The following is a 21,397-nucleotide window of genomic DNA, read 5'->3' on the forward strand; positions in this document are numbered from 1 at the left end:
CCTTTTGTAAATGTTAGTACTACTATATAAGTGGCTGCCTGTAAAATGACAGATTGAGGCCAGCGGTTTACCAGTGTGGGGATAGCTGCTCTCCCTGCTGGAACAGTAAAAAGCTGTGTTTTACCTTCCAAAAGGGAGTCCTGTCTTTTTTATCTTAAGTTTCCCTGCAATAAATTCAAATCATGGGTATTTGCAGGTGGCCTTAAGGTGACTCACTAAGTCAGGTTCAAAGTCTTATACCTGATGCCTTTTGCAACATCAACACATTTAGGGGGTGATTCCAAGCTTGGCGGGCAGCGGGCGGCGGGAGCCGCCCGCCAAGCGGGAACCGCCAGAAGACCGTACCGCGGTCAAAAGACCGCGGCGGTCATTCTGGGTTTCCCACTGGGCTGGCGGGTGACCGCCAAAAGGCCGCCCGTCAGCCCAGCGGGAAACACCCTTCCACGAGGAAGCCGGCTCCGAATGGAGCCGGCGGAGTGGAAGGGGTGCGACGGGTGCAGTAGCACCCGTCGCAAATTTCAGTGTCTGCTAAGCAGACACTGAAATTCTAAGTGGGGCCCTCTTACAGGGGCCCCACGACACCCCATACCGCCATCCTGTTCCTGGCGGCCGAAACCGCCAGGAACAGGATGGCGGTATGGGGGTCGGAATCCCCATGGCGGCGCAGCAAGCTGCGCCGCCATGGAGGATTCCCCTGGGCAGCGGAAAGCCGGCGGTACACCGCCGACTTTCCGCTTCTGGCCGCGGCTGTACCTCCGCGGTCAGAATGCCCAAAGGAGCACCGCCAGCCTGTTGGCGGTGCTCCCGCGGACCACAGCCCTGGCGGTTTTTACCACCAGGGTCAGAATGACCGCCTTAGTCTGCCTTGCCATTTTTCATCTATCACCCCCTTAGATGTCTTCGATCTAACTCTCAACTTCTTCTCAATGTTCTGCTCTTCAAACGGTGCCTCCTTGGGTATTTTCACTTTCTTATTTAGGATGTACAACCTGGAATTACTTGCTTCTTGCTCTATGTACCATCCGAGTTTCAGAATGGTGCTCAAAATGTTCCTTTCTCACTGATTCCTTTGTTGTTGTCCTTTTGGTCCTCTTTCTTTAACACCAAGATTTCCTGTTGGGGAATATTCAAACTCAAGAAATTCTGAAATCCGTCAATGAATTCAAGCCTCCCTGTCCTTGAACCCATAACCACCATCCTCACAAGAGAATTCTGCCACAAAACAAAGCATACTATCATGCCAATTTCAAAAACATTAAACTCTGATCCTGAATTTCTCTCCAGTTTCTGCCCAATCTCAAGCCTTCTGTGTTTCGTTAAACCATTGTCATCACAGCTCCTTTCACACCTGTATCCCAACGAGCACATAAGCGATCCACAGCTAGGATGTCATCCACACAGGGGATCAGAAGCAGCACTCCTAAACATCAGAGAGGTGCTCCTAGCTGTTCAGCACCAGGGCCTGGCTTGTCCTTTGAATCGCTTGATCCTCCCAGCAGTTTTGAACACTATTAACCACAACGACCTACTTAACTGTCGGCACATGCATCAATTAGCGAGAACTGCTCTAGCCTGGTTCACTTCCTTCTTGATCAATCACACCCTTCAATTCAAACTAGGCTCCTTTACTACCATTGAAAGCGGGTACCATAGCAACCCAGAAAAAGATCAGAGACACTCCATTTTAACTGACCATGGTTCGCAATGGAAAATGCTCCCTTGGAGCACAGAGCTAAGATTCATAGAAAATTAAAGTAATGTATGTTTTCTCTCAATACAAGTCAATGAAGTTTAATCATGTGACAGAAACGTGTTACTCTCAGCAAAAAACTGTCCAATGACCAGGTGACAGCATCTTCCCCTAGAGCAAGAGCTTATTGGTCTTGAGATGGTCATTTAATTCATATGTACAATACTTGCCTCATTATTCTCACAGAATCCCGCTTGCACTTGCCAGGTTTGAAAGTCAGGTCATTCTGCCAAGAAATATGCAAGGCAAGACCCTGAGCCCTATAGCTTCTGGGCAACTAGAGTCACAAAAAATAGCAAGTATTTTAGGGTTACAGCCTGGAAGCCTCGAACTATAAAACAACATCCATATTTCATTCGAAGAGTTGATACATTCAGGACTCTATGTGCTGTTTTTAAGCAAGATAGGACGCGTTTTAAGTTTGTTTTCACACTAGTACCCCAATAGCGGCTCAGTAGCAGACAGAGCACCCACATAAGGAGCCTGACTGATGTTGGCACTTCACACTGAGAGTTAGACTTGTACTGGGCACTGGGTTCCTTGCCACATTACTATTATTGCTAGGAGTAGCATGAAAGTAAAATAGTAATCATCAACAGAATAGTTTATATGTGAAATGTGTTGCATTTTATCTAGTTCGTCTAATAAAAATGGTCAATGAACCTAACGACTTAGATCATTTTGCAATGAACCTGGTTTTCCATCTCCTTGACTTTGCATAGGTTGATCATTTAGGAATGTTATATATTGTGGTGTGTAGGACATAAAAGCCTGCGAGAGCTTGTGTGGTTCGACGAATGAGATGTTTCTCATGTGATGGGTAGGAGAGTTGTTCATTAATCAAGACCTGTTCTGCTTTTGATGAGGGAATCACTGAAGAAAGATTTAGATAGAGGTAACTGAGGGTATAAACTCAACTGAACCGTTGGCACCAGTTGAGTTTGCCTCCAAGCCCTGTTGTTATTTACTTATGTCTGAGATCATGGGGAACCTAGTTAGAGATATTTGGGTGGATTGGAATTCTATGCCTCATAAAGAAGAGACATTGTCAACATTGAAGAAGGTGTTCTTTTGTGTAATACAACTATCCTTGGTGTACCTTAAGATAACATTACTTTGCGTGTCCCATTCTTCAGCATTTTTCTGGATAGCATTGGGTTAGCCTCAACAGCTGACAGACATGAGAGAAAATATGTTGGTGTGGACGAGTGACATCTTATTCTTTTGGGGGTGACATTACAGTGCAAGGAAGACTGGCAGAACAGCATGGTCTTTGGGCTAACAACTAAATGAGAAAACAAATCAACTGTGAGAAACACAAGTCTCTTATCTGGGGTACAGCATATTTAAGAATGCCAAACAGTGCTCATAAATTGAAGTTGATGATGTGAAAGGACCAGAACCAAAGGACAAGAATGACTCATTCTAGGGCCCCTTGGGACGCTGTTGAAAGTCTGTAAAAGTGTCTGTGGCGAAAGTTGTAGCATTGGGAACATTTATGACAAAGGGTGTTCAATAGAAATGGTCCAAGAAGGTAAGGGTGCATTTTAGAGTGGAAAGTGACAGATTTATTTTTATAACAGCTGGGTTTTTAATTGTTTTCTGAAGGCTGCTTTAGGTGGAATCAAGAGGTGGCGGAGTGGGAGGATGTTCCAGAGTTTAGGGGCCAATTATTTGAAGAAGTGTCCCCCTTTTCTGTCTCCATTCATTTTTGGAGAGCTAGCCAGGTGGGCATTTTTAGATCGAAGTGTCCTAGAGGGGGCATAAGGGCAGATCTGATGGTGAAGGTAACGAGGGGCTGTGCAAATAAAAGTCTGATAGGCAAAAAAGAGACTCTTGAATTTAATTCTCTTGGCCATTGGCTGCCAATGTAAATCTCCGAGAAGAGTGGAAATGGGATGATGTATGGGGACCTGAAGAAGAAGGCGGACAGCTATGTTATGGATAATTTGAAGGTGCCTGAGTAGGGTCTGAGAGATGCCCAGCTGTAGTGCATTGCCATAGTCATAGGTTGAGAGTATAGCTTTTGTGCGCACCTGGGAGAGTGCATGATGAGATTAATTTTTTATTCTACATAATTGAAGCAACTTGAAATGGTGGAGGGGTTTGTGCAAGGGTGCCCGGTGAGCTCACTCTTTATGCATCCCTCCACCATCAGACATGGTTGAGGTGGCATGGCCTCTTCTCCTTGAAATTGGCCTCCATGTCTCTGGCAGAACACTTGGAGCTTCTTCCCCACTTTCTACCTTATTTGGTTCTGCAAGATATATGGCCATCTGTCTGGGTCCCCAAAAACATTTTTACGTACGTTGTACAGAGCCAGGCCACGTAAGGGTCCTGTTGTCCATTGCCATGGAATGGATTGTCAGTTGCCATACAATGCTTTATTGCAGAAGCCACCTGGAATCTGAACTTTGCAAAAAGGTTAGTTAGTCTTCTCTGGCGATAAATACTGGCAGCTTGACAAGTACTTGGTTCAAAATCCCTTGTGACGAAGGAAGGAGCTGGGTACCAGCATACTTTAGGAGAAATTGGTTTTTTTGGCAAAGAATTTGTGTGACTGCTGCCCTACCAGACTAGGACTAGGTCTGGGACAAAAATGCTACTGGAAGCACTGATGGAACTGTTTTGCAGGGTCGAGAGTCTTGTCTGCTGTAAGAGTGTTAACTGGATTGCTTCTTACGGAGAACAGTGTGTCTGGATTAAGGGGTTCGTCACACCACTGTCTGAGGACCTGTAGGTGTGATATGAGGTCTTTATGATCCAGGACAATAGATCTCTCAGCCGCTGTACAGCATCTGCCTCTATCGCCTGGGGCCCAGGGGAAGGGTTAACATCTTCATCATGATTGACAAAGCTGCTGGGTCCCTGTCTCCCCAATCCCCCCACACTGCAGAGAAACCTATGAGCATCTCCAGTCGCCTCCAGGAACCTCGAGGTCCATCTTGGTTCTATCTTCCGGCCTGAGGAGGTCAGAGAGGTAACTATGTTAGGCTGCTGTGATTCATGGACCACTGTTCACATGAAATGTTCACATGAAATGCAACAAGTGTTTCTCAAGATATCAGCCTTTGAACCCCCTAGACTTCTGTTTCCAGTTTTGTCTTCATCACTGAAGACTGTGCCAACCAGCACCAGTAGTTTGAAAGCAGAAGGTCTTATTAAATATCATGTGGGACCCTGGTGAGTGGACACCAGGACCACCTTTGGTCTCCCAGAGGTAGCCCAGTGGTCTGGTAGACTTCCTTAACTCATGTGCCACATCATCAGGCACTGAACATAGTTCCTGTAATCCCCCTTTGAGTGATTGCTTGCAAAGCTTTTCAGTGGGCCGGCCGTTGAGTGTTTGCAAGGTGGGAAACAATGGTTCTGAAGAGGTTTCATAGGAAGTTTACCCAACCCAAATAAAACTGTTACCCACCTTGAACAGTAGCGTGGACTTTAGTCAGTTCCGAGAAAACAGATTGAAAGGGAACTGTGGTGCCTATATCAAAGATGATTATACAATCCACATATGTTTCAGGAATCAAAAGAGTCTTGCATTTGGTGAAGAATGAGTTTTAATCTTTAAAGTTGGACAAAGTTCCAACGTACGAGAGACATATCATGAACAGCCAACACGTGTTTCGGACCACGCTGGGACCTCTGCGTGACTTTGTCTCTTCTGATTGCACCGAGACCTTGTTTTCCCAGACCACACCAAGACACTTTGGGCCTGATTCTAACTTTGGAGGACGGTGTTAAACCGTCCCAAAAGTGGCGGATATACCACCTACCGTATTACGAGTCCATTATGTCCTATGGAACTCGTAATACGGTAGGTGGTATATCCGCCACTTTTGGGACGGTTTAACACCGTCCTCCAAAGTTAGAATCAGGCCCTTTGTCTCATATTTATACTTTTTTAGCGCCACATTTACTTCATTTTTTGACGCAAAAGCGGCGCAAACTTACAAAATGCAATTGTATTTTCTAAGTTTGTGCCGCTTTTGCATTAAAAAGTGGCGCAAATGCGGCGCTAAAAAAGTATAAATACGGGCCTTTGATTGACCCTTCTGTACGGCTTGAACGTCTCTTGACCGCTGGCGCTCATGCCACTCCACGCTTGTCTCTGTCTTGAGACATATTCCAGATTCTACAACCACAGACCAGGCATCTGACCCTCTCCTACCTTCCTGCTCCATTGCCTTGAGAAAGCCTCAGGTCTGCGCGCCTTTAAGGAGTGAAAAGTGTTGGCTGTTCATGATATGTATCACATATGTTAGAACTTTGCGCAATGTTAAAGATTTAAAAATCATGCTTCACCAAATGCAAGACTTTTTTTTATCTCAGAAACATGTGGATTGTAAAATCATCTTCGATATAGACACTGTGCTCTGTCCTACAATTCTCTTTGGTCTAACGTTTTAATGGGTAGGAGTGACCCATTTTCAAGGACACCTGGGCGCTCAGACTTTTCCCACTAACAAGGACTGGTAACTCCTGGAATTTCCACATCTTCTTTCCTACAAGATACCAGCTACCTCTTAAGTGGAGCGACTAAAGCTAACGACTGCCAGGTGGGTCGAATGGAAAGAATCACATATGTGCTTCTGGCTGTCGAGACTTCCCTAGTCCATCACTGCAAGGACTCCAAGCCTGATCCATTGCTTAAGAAAATTGTGAGATGTCTCCCTTTTTCTGTGCAAAGAACCGTAGTCCAAGATCTAGTCATTTCCAGATTGGGCTACGGAAATTTGCTTTATCTGTGAGTCAAGAAAAGGATACTGCATCCCCCCAAATTTGCTTCGGGAACTCCACTGGCTTCCAATTGACTGGAGAGCTCAATTTAACGCGCTCTGTTATGCTTGTGTGTCTTTCTCACTCAGGGTCATGTTATTTGAACTCTCTGGTGTCACCATACATACCCGACCGGGTCTTGCGGCCTAGTAATCTGGACCCGGGTACTTTGAGCTTGTGGCTCCATCACCTCTTTCGGAGGGAGCTGAAAACATGACTGTTTTGATCTTGTAGTATTGTGTCTTTGGTCCGTATGGTAGCATAGCGCTGGGAAACTCTCTGTGGGTAGCCATGCGCTATACAAATATATCCTAATAATACCAATAATAATTAACACTTTTTGTAAATTCCAGCAGTAAGGTAACTGTATCACTTAGTGCATAGGTGCGTGTATAACTTTTGGGGTCTGATGTCTGACTTGGAAGGAGCTAGAGGGTCCCATTTTGTTTTACTTCGTCCCTGGTTTTATTAATAGTATGTTGCCAAACATGTATTAACGTACTTTTCGTTTTACAAAGTAAAGCACTGAAGAGGTAAGCTTGTTCAGTGATATTACTGTGTTCTGCTGTGCTCTTGTGTCCAACCCACCTCCTTCAGCTCGCCTTGCACTATTCTGCATAATCCAGTCCGGGGACCAACAATATGGTGAGCCCAGGACACCATTGGCAAACAACTCCAGCTGTCATAGTTTGAACCCAGTGACCCCTGACTGACCATGGACCCTCTGGTCCAGATCTCAGAAGCCACTAGGTTTTGTTTTTTTTCACTATCAAGGCTGTGCTCTTTCTTCAATATCAAGAAAAGTAAGAAGGTGACATCTTGAATAGTTACACGAGCTGTAGATGTGGCTTAATCCTTATTTATAGGTAGGGCCACTGGAATTATGCGATTGTGTGGCTGCGGCGATATCTGCATAGTTGGAGATTTTACGCACTTGCCACATAATCTATCATCTGCAGTACAATCTGCAGGTTCTAACAAAAAAATTTTTTCCTAGCTCAAACAGTTCAAAAGTTACTAAAAATGCAGTGACACGTGTTGTTGTGTAGTGGAAGGCCCTTTGCAAAGCTGGACTGGTCAATTTACTGTCACAGTATTATATGTGCCGTTTGGTTTGGTAAAAATAGGTGAAACCAATGCCCAGTGTTACCAAGTTTAAAAGTGACAAAAGCATGAAGTAATACTGTTACAAAACGTGCTGCATTTTGCCTCATAAATTTCCCTATTCTTGCTGCATAATTTACAGAACCGTGTCACCTAATTTAGCCCTCTTTTGCCACATAATTCCAGGGGCCCTGTTTATGCAAAAGGACAATTGAAGGCTTTTTTTTCTTCCATTTCAGTATATATATAAGTGGTTTCCTGTAAAAACGTTTAAAACATAGATATATATTTTATTTGAAGTTAAATGGAGTAAGTTGATTTTGTCTCCCGCCCTAAGCTGAATGGTAATATTGGAGTAAAATTGAGGGAAGGCCAGCCTGAGCCTTTTCGTTAGTAAAAAGCATAAAGCATTGTAAATCTGCTTGGTCTGAGTTTACTATGCTGAATCATGTGGCATTGCCATGTTAGAGAGAAACACACAGGAGGGAGCCAGCAGGAGCAAACAGAGAGAGCTATAGTTGTAAAGTAGCCCTGCGTGCAGTTCAATTCTAGCACTTAAGCAGAGGCGGAAGGATACGCCGAAACAGCCAATCGCATTAGGTGAGACACGTATACTTCACTTGGCTGAGCCAAGAGGTTGGCTAAGTTTCAAACCAATGGCTGAAAAGGGGTGGTCCAAGAAGGCCAGTGTTCGAAAGGGGTGAAGCCAAAGCCCACTCTTCCTGTATTACTAGCAGCAGGTCTGAAACTGTGCGGGCAAACCCAGCCCTAAACCTAGTGATCAATCAATCTGTTCAATACTGCTCAGCTGCCGGGCCCCGGATAATGCTGGACTCTGGGGGATCTTCTGTTCCACTTCATGCAGCTACATCTGTGGCACTGTCCCCCATTAAAATAGGAGCAAAAAATGAGTTCAGTGTAAAACACGTTTGTTCAATTGCACATCAAACGAATGTATTATTGTTATTATTATTATTTGTGTAACTTTTATTATTAGTAGTAGTAGAAGTATTGTTGTTAATGTTGCTGTTGTTATTATTATTATTATTAGTGTTATTATTATTATTATAAGTAGTAGTAATATTGTTAGTGGTGTTGTTGCTATTATTAGTATTATTAGTTGTAGTATTATAGTATCATTAGTAGTAGTACTGTCATCGTTATTATTTATTGTTATTATTAGTATTATCCGTACTATTATTATTATTATTGTTATTATTACTAATATTGCTATTATCTCTATAGGTATCGTTATTCTTATCATCCTTGCTTGGAACTCGTTAAGTGGTGGCCAGAATGAAGCCCAGCAAAGGGCGGTGACGCCGCAGCAGGCGAGGGCCGCGTGAGAGGCGGAAGTGACACCAAAGGCCTCTCGCGCTCCACGCGCACAAGTGCGCACCTCTGCCCGGCGCAGAAGACATTTCAAGCACACACACTACTGCACCGATCTTATGCACACAAACGATTCACTCGGTGTACATAAAATGTGCCTAGAAAAAAACAGATTACTCCTGGATTGTTAAAATAAACTTTAGATTTGTGATTAACTACGGTGGGATTTCGATTTTCTTTAATGCAATAAAATGTATTTTGATAAAGTGCGGAAAAATAAAGGTACCTTAAAACCGCGGTGTAGGGGTGGGGGAGAGGGAGGGCTCACGAGGCGCGACTTCATTTTTCTTGTGGAAATGTTATTTTTGCTAAATTAGTAAGTGTTCGGTGGCTGCTTGCAATGAATAAGGGCTGATGCCGTGAAGGTATGAAATTAATTATGGAGGACAGACACTAAGTAGATTTGTATACAAAAGCCCACCCACTCCGATACAGTCATATATTTCCGCAGAATTTTACTTACAAACAAATTTAACCGTAAAGGCACCGCCCAAAATGATTATTTCCAGCGATGATTTTGCCATTTCATTACCATTTGATCGCGTTCGGTAGTACCCTGCGGGGACCGACACTGCAACTTAGCTAGACTTCGCCACAACAAGTGTTTAAACCGACGAAGCCGTTAGGCGCTATATCCAACATAAAAACGAAGGCGCAAGGGGAAGGTAGTAATTTACTGCAGCTGCGGATAACTTTACTGCTAATACCTACATATCAATGTGTAACCCTGATGGCAAGTTGTGTTTTTTAAACTAACCGTCTCCAGTTGGGGGGGAGGGGGCACTGTCCGCTCCCTTCTTTATTTCTCTGCCCCCCCTCCCAAGTCTCACATTAATCAATCCCACTTCCATTGTCAGACCTGTTTCTGGGCCTCTGATGACCATTTGATCTCCTAATAGCTGCTCTGTTTTATTGCCTGCTTGGCGAGATAAACGTTCCCCCTGTGGTCTTGGTAAACAGCGACGGGGGCTGGAGGCAGGACGGGGGAGTCTGGGGTGCGGCGTGCAGGGAAGAGAAGCTTCCCTCTGTCTGCTGGCCTCGCTGACTCTAATCAGTCTCTTGTCCCATTCAGCGCTTGGGCGCCCCCTCTCGAGCGCCATGCGACAATACAGGCTTTCCCTTCCATGAAAAATGCCCCCACCCCCCCTTTGTGCAGCTGCGATGCACTAAATGTGTGATCTTAGGCCTGTCCATTTGCACAGATCACCCTACAGAAAGAGCTGCTTCTTGGCGCTGTTAATATTAGGCGTGATATTCATTTGATGGACTTTATAAAGGTGACACACTTGGGAGGGGTGGATTTAAGACTAGGATCTCTGCAGCAGGTGTCCAGCCCTCTGAGCTAAAACGCACGCGAGAAGAGCTCTCGGAGTAAAAAGAAACAATTCAATTTGTCATCCGAAATGTGCTAATCTACTATATATGTATATATATATTTTTTTTTAAATGAAGGCGCTTTAAATGCGACCTCGTAAATGAAGAATAGTGAGGCAGGCGCTGGGTTAATGCGGTTGCTGAACTGATCTGTGCCGCAACTCGAAGATTTTAGTCCGACCCAGTGCTTAATTTGTAAATAAAAAGGTGCCGGTGCCCAAAGTCCTCCTCTTAAACACGCGGCTGCTGCAATTAAATGTGTGAACACGGAATACTGAGGTGGCGTAATCCCGAAGCCATCTCGGGCCCCTTCAATCCATATAAAGCCACTCCCTGCCCCTTCAGCTCACTCTTGCAGCTTTCTAATTTCTCCCTTTGTGACCCTTTTTCGTTTTCCCTTCATCCGTCTTTCCCAAATGTGTCTTTTGCTCGCAGCAAATGCTTGAGGCAGAGCGCCGGCCCTCAAAAATAAGTGCCGGTGCTCAGCACCGGAAACAACAAGCACAAATTAAGCACTGGTCCAACCCGAACTTCAAATGACATGTTTAGGAGGATGATGGAAATACAGATTTAGCTTCCCATTTAGCCGGGTCCCTCTCGCTACAACTCCTCGGTGTCTACGTCTCTGAGGGCCGGCTTCGGACCTACCCTCCCACCCCCGGCGGAGGAGGGCAGACACATCCCTGGTGGGTGCCCGGGGTCAAGCCAGCCTTCCCCCCACCAGCTCCATTAGGCGCGCAATGAAAGCATCAATTACATATACTTGCATTACTACCAACTGTAGCAAATTGAGTATTGCCATCCTTATTTAAAAAAAATATCTGATATACACATTATAAAATGAAGTTCCCATCCCTAAGAGAATGAGGCTGTGCATTGCACAGTCCAGGCCAGAGACGGCCATAATTGGCGCCACTGGAATTACGCAACAGTGGAGGACCAAATTATGTGGCAGGTTGGCTAAATTATGTAGCAACAAAATTCAAAGTATGCGGCATAATTGTTACATTCTGGTAGTATTACTTCGTCATTTTGTTAACTCTGTCAGGGGAAATGTTTCACCTCATTAGTGTCAGATTAACACCCAAACACAAAAATAAGCAATTTAAAAGTGGCCGGACAATATGTGCCAAGAGATCTCCTTTGCGCTGCAAGAAGCGTTGCTGCCAGATTTTAAAGTTTATGCAATAGTTGAAATATGCGGCAATTGTAGCTAGTCCATAATCATGCGGAAAACACTGTGGCAGCAGAGTCGCATAATTCAAGGACCCTGGCTGGCCATCCTTCATTGTGCACTCACGTCCTCTCCTACCCTCTCTCTGCAGAGGCATGTATATAACAGTGACTTAAAACATTAGCTAAGGATCGCTGGCACCCTCTAAATAGGGAAAAGACATTCATTGTAAAAGAGTCAATGGAAGGGACAGATATATAACAGTCCAAAACAAACGGGGTGTCTCTGTTTTAGGTACAACCTTAACTTGCCTCATGTCCATGAACTGCTGATGACATCACACAACGTAGAACAGATGAAATCACTGACGACATGTTGACGACCAATCACTTCCGGCCTCTTCCTCATGCTTGTCTTCGGGGGCACACCACGGCATTAAGTCACATCCAGTCGCTGACTCACTTAACTGCACACATGCTCACTGAATACTAGAGGGGACGAGCCCTCAAATTAACAGAGAGAGCTGAGCCAAGGTTCTGGTAGGGCTCTAAGAGCCCGTTCACGAGTCGAGTCCTGACAATAGCATCTAGAATAGTGGTCTCCAAACTTTTTAATGCCACCCCCCAGTTGAAAAATAAAAATCATTAGGCCCCCTCTCAGAATTTTTCACAATTTATTTTATAAAGATGGCAATGTTTAAATATGTCAGAGGTATTTAAACATTGCAGCAAAGTATTGTTGCCTTTTTAAAAATGCAATAACATGTTTTTGCTTAAAACAAAACTCTGTTATCTGTGTAATGCTTCTTTTGGCCAGAGCCTGGCACCCCACCCTAGGATCACTTGAGGCCCCCCAGTTTGAAGACCCCTGCTCTAGAACATGCAGAAAACATCATATGAAAATATTAGTTTCTTTAAAATTAAAAACGGTATTTCTTTAACCTGCAGAAGTGTTTCACCTTAATGCATCTGATTATTTTTTTTACAGTGCGCGCCCTGACCTCAAGTACTGGAAGAAACGCTCATATGTGATAATGAAGAAAAAGGAGACTTTATCAAATAAAATGTTTTCCGAGGATCACACAGTTTGGTCAAGTAGAGAAGCCAGGATTGGCCCCAGATTTTCTGGTTTCCTAATAATCAACCCGCCCACTTGCTGTCTACTTCATTCCCTCCTTTTTAACACCAAAGGTTTATCCTTCGTTTTTAATTCTTGGTGCGTGATCGTAGCACATGGGTGGCAGCCACAAACCACATTAAACATCGGCTCGTTCTGGGCTGCAGGGCCCAAGAGGACCTCGAGCTGAGCCAGGCCCAGGCCTCTGGCTTGAGCCGTAAGTGTTTCACCCACATCTACGAAATACCCAGCAGCTCCCACTCTTACTCCATCACCAAGTCACCCACGCAGGCGGAGGCCTGCCTGCACTGTATACATTGATAGTGTCATGTGATTTCATCAGGGCTGTCACGTGTGATGTCACTGATGATGTAATCTGTGGCTAATGTCATTTGTGGCAACATCAGTGATGCCATTGCTAGTGTCACTTGTGATTTCATCTGTGATGTCATCTGTGTTGTCACTAGTAAAGTCATCTGTGGCAACATAAGTAATGACCTAGTCATCTGTGGCAACATCAGTGATGACCTTCATAACATCACTTGTGATTTGACCAGTGATTTCATCTGTGATGTCACTGATATGTCAACTGTGGTAACATCAGTGTTGCCATTGATAGTGTCATGTGATTTCATCAGGGCTGTCATGTGTGATGTCACTGATGATGTCATCTGTGGCTAATGTAATTTGTGGCAACATCAGTGATGCCATTGCTAGTGTCACTTGTGATTTCATCGGTGATGTCATCTGTGTTGTCACTAGTAAAGTCATCGGTGGCAACATAAGTAATGACCTAGTCATCTGTGGCAACATCAGTGATGACCTTCATAACATCACTTGTGATTTGACCAGTGATTTCATCTGTGATGTCACTGATATGTCAACTGTGGTAACATCAGTGTTGCCATTGATAGTGTCATGTGATTTCATCAGGGCTGTCATGTGTGATGTCACTGATGATGTCATCTGTGGCTAATGTCATTTGTGGCAACATCAGTGATGCCATTGCTAGTGTCACTTGTGATTTCATCGGTGATGTCATCTGTGTTGTCACTAGTAAAGTCATCTGTGGCAACATAAGTAATGACCTAGTCATCTGTGGCAACATCAGTGATGACCTTCATAACATCACTTGTGATTTGACCAGTGATTTCATCTGTGATGTCACTGATATGTCAACCGTGGTAACATCAGTGTTGCCATTGATAGTGTCACTTGGAGTTTTATCATTTATGACATTTGTGATGTCACCAATTATGTCATTTGTGACAGCATCTTAGAAGTCATCACTGATGTCATTGATAATGGCTCTTGTGATGCTACCAGTGATGATATCAGTGATGTCATTGGTCATACAATTTGTGGTGTCATGTGTGTTTGGAGGTTTCTTGAGTGAATGTTATGGATTTTGCAGTGATACACTTTTTTGTCCGCCTTTTCACTTCAGATTAAACCCAGCCATCTGCAAAGCATCCCTGGTTCTGCTCCAGTCATAACAGTCCACCCCAAACTGCTGAGTCGGGTAACCTCTGAAGGAGGACACAGTTAGCCATAGACGGTTAACAAGACCCACGTCTGGGCATGCGCGTCACCCTTGGGTGCCACAGTGAAGAATACAAAAAGGTAGAGGGCAGACTGCTTGAAATAATCTTAGCCACTAGTAACAACTCGGTCTCATTCAGTTCCATTATTTTTTGCCCACTATGCCAGCTCAGAGTAAACCCAGCCATATGCAAATGAGTCTTGACCCTTCTCCAATAGGAACAATTTAGAGGAACTCCCAAGTCAGGTCCTCCCTGAACCAGAACACAAGCAACCCAAGTCTGGGTTTGGCCTATGCAGGCCTCTCCAGTCGGGTGTAGACTGCATAGGACACACTTCCTACAGCGCATACAGAGCTCTGTCTATGTCCTTTAGTATTGCGCAAAGGATGTGGCTTACAAGCATGTTGAGCACAGCATTCCGATGTTTGCACAGAGTCCCCTTCTGCCCGTGCCATGAATGCTCATCCTATGTGCAACATAGCACACGTTATTGCCATAGCCACTGGAATTATGCGGCATTGGTGGGCCAAATTATGCGACAGGGTAAAGTTAAGTATGCAGCAAGAAAAGACAAATTATGCAGCGTAATGCAGCACATTTTGTGATAGTATAACCTCATTACTTTGTCTTTTTTACACCTGTTAACACTGTCTGGGCATAGGTTGCACCTCATTAGTACCATCTTAACACAGAAATGTACCGATAAGCAACAGAAAGGTGGCCAGTCAACCTTTGCAAAGGGCCTTCTACTGCACGGCAAAACATGTTGCGGCATTTTCAGTAATTTTTGAACCATGTGAGCTATAAACATTAAAATTAAAACAAAAAATAAAAAATCAGCAGATTATGCAGCAGATAATGGATTATGTGGCAAATTCTTCAAATCTATCATATGCAAAAGCCACAGCTGCACAATCATAATTCCAGTAGCCCTGGGTATTGCCTGTGTCCATGTACTGTACTCTATAGACACATGGTATGACCTATAACTATTCCGCACAGTCTCTGTGGCAATGCCTTATGCTGGTAACGCCCTGTGTGCGGGATAAGCAATTAACAGCCGAAGTACTATGCAGTCCATGCCATGCAGTTATTACAAGCAGGCTGGGAGGCTACCCACACTGCACAGGGCACAGGAGTCACCCTCCAGCTTGGCACTATACCTGGTACACTCAGACCATCCTGTGAATCCTGTGCTCAGGGCACAGTAGCGGCCATTCCCTGCCCTGTCTGGAGCACACACAGGGCATGACCATCGCCCATGCCAGTGCGTGGCATATCAATTCACGCTGAGAGTGTGCCCACCCTAGCTAAGTGGCACAGCATTTTCGTATGCGCATGCGTAGCTCACCCCAAGCGGCTCTGTCGATCCACAGAACCAGATTCCTGCCACTCTCATTGTCCCAGGACTCTTCAACGTTTCCGTACTTCCTCCTTAAGAGATCCAGCTTCTGGCTGTGAACCCCATAACCGAAGTGAGCTCCCCTTTCACAAAAACTAAAATGCCACTGCCTCTACTTGTGGCGCACACTGGCGATGCAATATGGCAGCCGCGTGAGCTCCAGCCATGCCCAGCCACAGGGAGAAGCAATCAAGATATGGGGCTAAACAGAGAATATTCATTCATGAACCAATCAGAAACCAGGCTCAGAATTCAAATGTGCGGCCTAAATTCTTAAACCAGACAAGGGCCACGATATATTCGTAAAACGCAGACAGCCTGACCGCCGCATGGGTGGCACATCTAATAAAGCAATACTGGAAACGCCACTAGAATGGTTCATTTGGTATTTCTCCGTGTGTAACTTTAGACCCCAGGCTTTCTCAAGCCCTAAACTTGGCCACGCACATTCCTAGGTAAGCAAATATATTTGTGGGTAGATCTTCTGTGTTCAAGTCAAAGGGGCCTGGGGCAGGGTGTTACACGCCGGCAACAGTTTGCCTTTATGAAGGACCTGAACCTTGGCCCTGGACTGCGGAGTCCCCTGGCGCACAATGGGGTCCCTTTGGCACAGGGACATCTTGGCGCGCCGGAGCCCCTTACTTTATATCAGGGTAGATTATAAGGCAGAGGCCTCCACCCCACCAGACCCCCAGCTCCACAGTTCTCAGAAGCGCCAGGACAGCGCGGAGCCGGTCTTGGAAAGCAGCATCATCCCCGTGCGAGGCGTGCGGCCCAGATAAGCTTATCTCTCCAGGACAAAGTGAGCGCGTTCTAACGAATTACCACTCTGGCTATCAGCGTCACGGGGGCGGGGTGGCCCTCCGTACCCAGGACTGTCTGAGCAGACAGGGAGCCCTGGGAGGCTGGGCATCCTGCGTGCCCGGCAGCGCTCTGACACAGGAAGCCTACTGTACCCAGGTCTTCCCATGCATACATGGAACCTCGAGGGGCTGGGCCTGCCCGCCAGTGCCACTGCGCCCTGACACAGGAAGCCCACCCTCCCAGATCTGTCTGACAGTACCTCGGGGCTGAGCCACCTGCCTGCCCGCCAGTGCCACTGCGCCCTGACTCAGGAAGGCCACCGTACCCTGATCTGTCTGAGAGAACCCCGGTGGGGGGGGGGGGGGGAACCCACCTGCCCAGCAGTGCCCCTTCGCCCTGACATAGGAAGCAAACGGTACCCAGGTCTGTCTGAGAGCACCACGGGGGCTGGGCAACCTGCCAGCCCCCAGTGCCCCTGAGCCCTGACACAGGAAGCCCTCCGCACCCAGGTCTCTCTGAGCAGCCCCAGCCACCCCATCCATGCTCCTGCACCCAGACACAGGAAGCCCTCCGTACCCAGGTGTACCCATGCAGACAAGGAGCCTCGAGGGGCTGAGCAAAACAGCCTGCCAACCAGTCTGTGTGTGCCCTGACAGAAGCAGCCCTCTCCACAGAGTGTGCGTGAGCAGGCAGGGATGTGCGTGGAGCACCCGGGGGCGGTGCGGTGCAACCACCGTGCCCGGCAGGGTCCCTGGCCCTGACGCAGGCAGCCCGCCCCCCAAAGGATATGAGCAGATCGGGGCAGGAGCAGACAGGGAGCCTCGGTGCTAGTGATCACACACCCTTAACACCAATGTCTGTGCCACAGGCCGACCCAGGACTGGGGAATGCAAAAAGAACAAGGTGATGGACGGAATGCTTGAATTCATCTCAGCCATTGGCAGACACTCAGAGTGCATCCCAATCCATCACTTGTTTGCCCAACATGCCACCTCAGTTTGCCCATATGCAAATCAGTAAAATCATGCTCCTCATGGGAACAGTCCAGCCCAAGCGGTGAGGCCAGGTCATCCCTGAACTAGAACACAAGCAACCTAAGAGCAGTTTGACCCTAGCTAGGCCTCTTCAGACAAGTATAGCTTGGTTCCAGTAGCACAGGCGTGGTGGGCACTCACCATGACCACCAGACTGTGTGTCATGCTTGGCAGAGAGATGGTCACATGGGTGCGGGGGACTAAACCTGCCAGAGAGGAAGCCTGCAGGGGTGGTGGGTACTGCCCTCTTCGCAGTCTGCTTCCGGAAATGATAGGCATCCAGGAAGATGCCCGCACCCACTGTGGTTACTAGTCTTTGAGTGAATTGTTTCTGTGACTTGACAGGGGCTGCTAAACGGGGGGTGCAGGGGTCCTAAGTGCCCTGTCAAACTGGCGATGGCCTGACAATATTCTTTTGTTACTTCAGAGGCCAACCGATGCCCCCTAAAGGTGATGGGCAGCAACCCGATCAGCAGTATGTGTGGGTGGTGCCACAGACAGAGATTCAGCCACAGAGATGCAAGGGCCTTCCCTAGCCCACCAGTGGCTGTATTACCTAAAGAGGCCGCCCCCTGGAGTGCCAGGCACCCACCTTGCCCACCCATCTGTGTACCCTGAAAGAGGCAGCCCCTGGGGCGTTGGGCTCCCACCCTGCCCACCTGCCTGTATTCCCTGAAAGAGGCAGCCCCTGGTGTGCTGGGCACCCACCCTGCCCAGCCCCATGTGTACCCAGAAAGAGGAAGCTGAGTACCCGCCCTTCCCACCCGTCTGCGTGCCGTGAAAGAGGAAGCCCATGTGATGGTAGGCATGTGTGTTTCCTGGAGAGGCACATCGAATAGTGCTTGGCACCAACTTTGATGTCGATGGCCAAAATGAGTTAGCATGGGTACACAGTCTGCACACGAGTGTTAGATCTCCCCTGGCACACTTGTGGTTATGTGTGGCTCAGACTTGCGGATCAGGAGCATGGCTTATTCCCTGGGTCCCACACGACTGTGTTACCCACACCTGCATATGTTGTTATTTTTAAACACACATAGGGCTGGGGCACGTGCAGTTGGACAGAGGCCCAAGATGGATGGGCTGGTCTGTCCTACCGAGGATACAGCATGCACCTGTAAAGCGCATGTTCACCCCTTGAGGCTGAATATCACGTGTTTATTACTAATTTCCAGGGCGCTCATTTATAGACCTTGGAAGGATGGAAGGCTGAATGGAGCAGGCGGGACTCGAACATTTGGTCATTAGGGCAAGCAAAGGTTCCTGCATCAGATGCTTTAGTTCACCAGACCAGGTATGCACAGATACCTACTGAGAGGAGGTGAGAGATTTACGAGAGTCCCACAGTGACGATCACCCTGATTTCACACTGCCCACTGGTGCCTACATGTGTCATTTATTCCGCCACGGGCATCGCTTGCCCTTTTTTAGGTTTCATAGAATGGCATCGTTTCGATATGTTATGGATACCTGTTACAAATTACCTAAACTCTTTGGCCTATTCTTCACGTAATCATTTTCCAATAAATTAAGAGGTTTTTAAACCTCCATGAATTGTTTTCCATTACACTTATTGTACTTATTTATATTTTTTATATAATTTCTTATGTATATATATATCTAATAATGCATATGTATTCACCTTTCAAGGCATTAATAGGTCTATTGTGTTTCTCGAAGAGTATTTTCTCGTGTAATTGAAATGTAATTGTACTATGTACTCATACCATCAAATGTACTTATATATATTGACTACTGTATTAATTATTAATAAACTTTCTCTTAAAACTTAAAAAAATACATAGGCCCAGATTCTGAAAGGTGTCACGCAGCGCAGTGCAGCATCCAAAAAAGCTGCGCTGCACGACAAGGAGAGAGCAGGAGAGCGGCATATTCACCTACACATGGCACTCCCCTCCCATCTCCCTAGCACTGATTTTAGCTGCCGTGCCCAGGCACACACCTTAGTGCCATAGAGGTAATGTGTGTGTGTGTCTTGCATAAGTTCTATACAGAAAGGGTATCCTTTATGTACAAAATACTGTGCCTAGACAAATGGAAATGCTTTTCCTACTTTGTTTGTGTGCTGTACAGTGCACAACGCATGCAAAGTCCGAAAAGCAGAGAGAAATGATTTTTTTTTTCCGTTTTGCGTCTGCTTTTAAAAGGCGTTAATTTTTGGCACTAAACCCTTTCTTTCAGAATAGGGTTTAGCGTTCAAAAACATGGGTGGTAGCACGGGTACGTCCATGTACCACCCATGTAACGCACCCTTGATGCAAAGTAACGCAAAGCAGCGTTTCGCACTGCTTTGCGGTACTTTGCCACACAAACCAACACAAATGCATATTTGTGTTGGTGTGTGAATGCCAAAAAAGTTTTAGCATTAAAAAAGCAATGCTAAACCGACACTAAACCTTTGAGACTCTCGGCCGTGGTGTCAATATATACCATTGATGTAGTGCTATGAAAAGGCAGATATGAAGGGGCAGATTTAAGAAAAGTGGTGCTGCATCCAATGCAGCGCCACTTTTGTTGCACACCTTAATGCCCCCCCCTAACGCCACTACGTGTGCACCGGATTTTAGATACAGCGCACCATGGTGGTAGTTAGGGAATTAGCGTCAATATTTTTAATGCTAGTTTGCCACTTTGCTGGTTTAGCGTCAATAATTTTGACGCTAGTTCTGTAAAGTACATAGAGGCCCATTTTATTGGTGTGTCTCCTCAGGTGTTAAAAAATGCAGCTAAAAATGGCGCAAAGAAATCTTTTAGATTTCATTGCACCATTTTTTCAGCCTTCCTAACAAGGGAAGGCCCCCACTTGCATACATTACGCCTGGCGCTGGCATAATATGGCGCAAGGGGTTACGAAGTGGCACAAAGCATGCATTGCACTGCTTTGTAAATCGGGCGCAGCGATTTTTGAAGCCTAATACCACATTAGCGTCAAAAAATGACCCAAATGTGGCGCTAGAGATTCACAAATCTGGGTTGAAGTATGCTGGTGTTCTACAAAATAAACATAGCATATGAAAGAGGGGGAGTGAGGCAGAAATGGAAAGCGAAGGAGATGGTGACAGAAACAGGGAGATGCTGACAGAAAAGAACGAGATACTGAGGGAGTGTCTGTGTGTGGGGGAGTAAGGGAAGGACAAAAAAAGAAAAAGAAACAGAGGAGGAGAGGAGAGACGAGGAGAGGGGGATGGGGTAGGTGAAGAGAGCGATGTCAAGTGAGGGCGACAGGGGGGGTGACAGAGAGAAAGAGAGCCAGGAGGGTGGTCCCAGCATCTGAAGCGGTACACGCCGCGTGCGTGCAGGGCAGCGTTCCCCTTCCCCTCCCCAGAGCTTGCCAGGAGCGCACTGCACCGCCGGCCACTGCTTCCAAACTCCAGCCAACGACTTGTTTTGGGTAAAACAGCATCTCTTCGTGTCTTGTCGGCTCATCTGTAAATCAAAGCCTGCCCACCTCCACCCCCACCCCTCCCCGGAACCCTGGAGTGCCCTGGTGCCAGCATGGGCACGGTGTCCCCCTTAACAGTCTCTCACTACCCGTCCTGCCCGCGGGAGCTGTGCGTACATTGCACGTGCGGACTGAGTAACGTGGTCAGGGGGTGTGATCTGTGCAGAGGCGAGGGTCCCTGTGCGTACACTGCACGTGCGGACTGAGTAACGTGGTCAGGGGGTGTGATCCGTGCAGAGGCGAGGGTCCCTGTGCGTACATTGCACGTGCGGACTGAGTAACGTGGTCAGGGGGTGTGATCTGTGCAGAGGCGAGGGTCTCTGTGCGTACACTGCACGTGCGGACTGAGTAACGTGGTCAGGGGGTGTGATCCGTGCAGAGGCGTGGGTCCCTGTGCGTGCAGTGGGTGCGCGGCCTCAGTAACATGGTCAGGCGATGTGATCGGTACGCTGGTGTATGAC

The 21,397-nt window shown here is 46.7% G+C and overlaps 1 long non-coding RNA gene across 1 annotated transcript; it reads left to right on the plus strand.

The window, feature by feature from the left end:
* The first annotated feature begins 8,381 nt into the window (after nt 1-8,381).
* Nucleotides 8,382-9,180, plus strand: LOC138294235 (uncharacterized). The gene is made up of 2 exons (XR_011203289.1): nt 8,382-8,544; nt 8,879-9,180. It is a non-coding gene; the product is annotated as an uncharacterized lncRNA (long non-coding RNA).
* The last annotated feature ends 12,217 nt before the right edge of the window (nt 9,181-21,397 follow it).

Source organism: Pleurodeles waltl, chromosome 4_2 (genome assembly GCF_031143425.1).
Source record: "Pleurodeles waltl isolate 20211129_DDA chromosome 4_2, aPleWal1.hap1.20221129, whole genome shotgun sequence".
Taxonomy (NCBI): Eukaryota; Metazoa; Chordata; class Amphibia; order Caudata; family Salamandridae; genus Pleurodeles; species Pleurodeles waltl.